Source organism: Bos grunniens, chromosome 15 (genome assembly GCF_055505025.1).
Source record: "Bos grunniens cultivar Pamir isolate PY7600 chromosome 15, Bosgru_T2T1.0, whole genome shotgun sequence".
In the NCBI taxonomy this organism is placed as follows: domain Eukaryota; kingdom Metazoa; phylum Chordata; class Mammalia; order Artiodactyla; family Bovidae; genus Bos; species Bos grunniens.
This window is the reverse complement of record NC_141179.1, coordinates 784,105-787,219: the sequence shown is the minus strand read 5'-3', so window position 1 is coordinate 787,219 and position 3,115 is coordinate 784,105. Positions and strand designations below refer to the sequence as shown.

The 3,115-nt window shown below is 35.7% G+C and overlaps 1 pseudogene across 1 annotated transcript; it reads left to right on the top strand.

Annotated features, from left to right (window-relative positions):
* Positions 1-2,644, top strand: LOC147357207 (olfactory receptor 5M5-like; annotated as a pseudogene). The gene is made up of 2 exons (XR_015142464.1): positions 1-952; positions 2,610-2,644. The product of XR_015142464.1 is annotated as an olfactory receptor 5M5-like (transcript).
* Positions 2,645-3,115: the final 471 nt, after the last annotated feature.

The window sequence follows — 3,115 nt, the reverse complement described above, 5'->3', positions numbered from 1 at the left end:
ATGTTAAAGGAAAATTACACAGAGGTGACTGAGTTTATCCTCTTTGGACTGAAGATCGAGCTGACTTGCAGCCTGTCCTTTTTGTAGTCTTCCTAGTCATCTACCTGATCACAGTCATCGGTAATGCAGGCATGATTTTGTTAATCAGAACTGACTCAAAGCTTCAGACTCCAATGAACTTCTTCCTCAGCTACCTCTCCTTTGTAGATCTCTGTTATGCCACCAATGTTACTCCTCAGATGCTGGTCAATCTCTTATCCAAGAGAAAAACCACTTCCTTCCTCCGTTGCTTTATACAGTTTGACTTTTTCATTTCCTTGGTGCTCAGAGATACCTATATGCTCAAAGCAATGGCTTATGACCACTACATGGCCATCCACAAACCCTTGTTATATGGCAGCAAGATGTCCCGAGGTGTCTGCCTCTCTCTCGTTGCTACATCTTATATTTATGGCTTTGCAAATGGTCTTACCCAGACCATCCTGATGCTCCGTCCCTCCTTCAGTGGACCCAATGAAATAAACCACTTTTACTGTGCTGACCCACCTTTCCTAGTCCTGGCCTGCTCAGACACTTATGTCAATGAAACTGCCATGTTCGTGGGGGCTGGTTCCAGCCTCATGTTTTCTCTCACCATCATCCTCATCTCCTACATTGTCATCTTTACAGCCATTCTGCAAATGAGTTCTCCAGAAGGGAGGCACAAGGCCTTCTCCACCTGTGGGTCTCATCTGACAGTTGTCACTATGTTTTATGAGACACTGTTCTGGATGTATCTAAGGCCACCTTCTGAGGCATCTGTAGAACAGACCATGCAGCTGTTTTTATGTCTTTCTGAGTCCTATGCTAAACCCTTTCATCTACAGCCTTCAGAACAAAGATGTTAAAAGAGCAATAAGGAAAGTGTTTCAAGAGAATTTGTTTGTCAAATCAGGTACACATTTAGTCAGAGGTATGTATTCTCTGACCAATTAGAGAAAATTTTCTACTAATAAGTCACTTTTTCTCATTGACTTGTCTTTTTCTTTTGTAACTCACTTATGAGACTTGAAAGAATGAGTCCAGTCATTAGCTTGTGTTACTTTACTGTGTTTAAAATGACTACAACCTTGAATGGAGAAGAAAATGGCAATCCACTCCAATATTGTTGCCTGGAGAATCCCATGGACAGAAGAGCCTGGCAGGTTACAGTCCATGGGGTCTCAAGAGTTTGACAGGACTCAGTGACTAAACCACCACCATCCACCATGCTGAAATTCATAAAGCATTGCTATTTTTCTGTAAAATTAATAAATGTCAGATAATTCTACTCATAGTACTCATAATGGTAGAAATTTATGAAATTTCAAATTTCATAATGCTAAGACAATGACAATTTGTTTGATATGGAGGGCTTAATAATTTGCAACTGTTTACCAAAATCTGTCAACCATATCAGGAAGAAAGATTTTTCTTTCTTTGATTCTTTTGGTCAGTTTTTCCTGTTTTCACCTTATATATCAGTGAAGATCAATGGGTATCTTAAATTATTAATCTAAGAAACATATGTAGATATTAGTACTGATGTAATGGAATCCTCATTCATAAAACTTTTGAGAGAAATGCCAAATTTCCTTTAGGTTTTTAAAAAGCTTATTTATTTTGACTCTTGTTTGCTTGTTTTACCAATATGCTTTTCACTTTAAAAGTGATACTGTGTTTTGATTTAGTATTTTTTTTTATTATGAGCTATTAACAGCTCACAGCCAGAAGTAGAAAATAATGTAAAGAGCACTTGACTATGCATAACTAATCATCAGTAAGCATTTACACAAGGACACTTTTGTTTAGGATTTTCACACATCTCCATGTCATGGACCCCACTACCCACCTTTAGCATCTCCTCCTGAGGCATACAAATTGGGGAATCTTATGGTGCTGGAAAACTCTCAGAAGAGATGGCAGTTGAGCAGAACATGGTTCTATTTGGCCAAGTTAGTTGATTTCTCTGTTTTTTTCAGATCTTCAGCATCCCTACACATGTTTATTACTTCATACATAAAACATGAGAAAGGTTTGTGAATTTTTCTTTTAATAATTATTTAAATATTGAATTTGTATTATTGTATTATGTCAAGTAATAAACTAGTATTATTCCTCATATCATTTATAGTTTCTATCCCATCTCTGATACTTAAAATCTAAAAGTTGCTTCTGATAATCATAAATCTTCAACAGCACTTTTTATTGTTTTTAGTTGGTGCTTATTTATATATGTCCATTCTTTTAAAAATTAATTTATAATTGATTTATAATTTATAAGTTTCAAGTGTATGACATAAGGATTCACTATTTTTAGAATTTATAGGAAGCTTCCCCATTAGCTCAACAATAAAGAATGCCTGCAGTGCAGGAGACTCAGAAGATTCTGATTTGAGGTCTAGTCAGGAATATGTCTTGGGGGAGGAATTATTAAAAAAGCAATAAGGAGAGTGACTCAAGAGAAATTATTTGCCAATAGGATAGATATTTTGGTCACTTGTATATCACATATCCATATTCTCTGGTCAATTAGTGAGTACTTTAAATCATTTTGGCTATAAACTATTGTTTTTCTTTTTGTAATTCAGGTATTAGACCTGGAAAAATGTTTTCAAATAGTTAGTTGTAACTCAATGTATTAAACAAATACCATATATAAATTAAAACACAAGACCAAAAATCATTGCCAGTGCTCTATAAAATTAATTAAAGGCAGATTATTATGTCCACATTACCCATAAGGGTACACAGTTTTACCAGGCAGAATTAAAAAATTATGCTAAGGCAATGACATTTTGTTAGATTTCTAGGGCTTTCTAAGGTTTCCAATCTATTTTCCAGGAACCTGTCAAAAATGCATGTGTATTGTCTGTTGATATTTTTCTTTTATTTACTTTTATCCAAATTATATAAGAATGAAGATCATGAGATTTTTAATGTAAATGTAATATATCCTATCAGATCAGATCAGTCGCTCAGTCATGTCCAACTCTTTGTGATCCCATGAATCACAGCACTTCAGGCCTCCCTGTCCATCACCAACTCCCAGAGTTCACTCAGACTCACGTCCATCAAGTCAGTGATGCCATCCAGC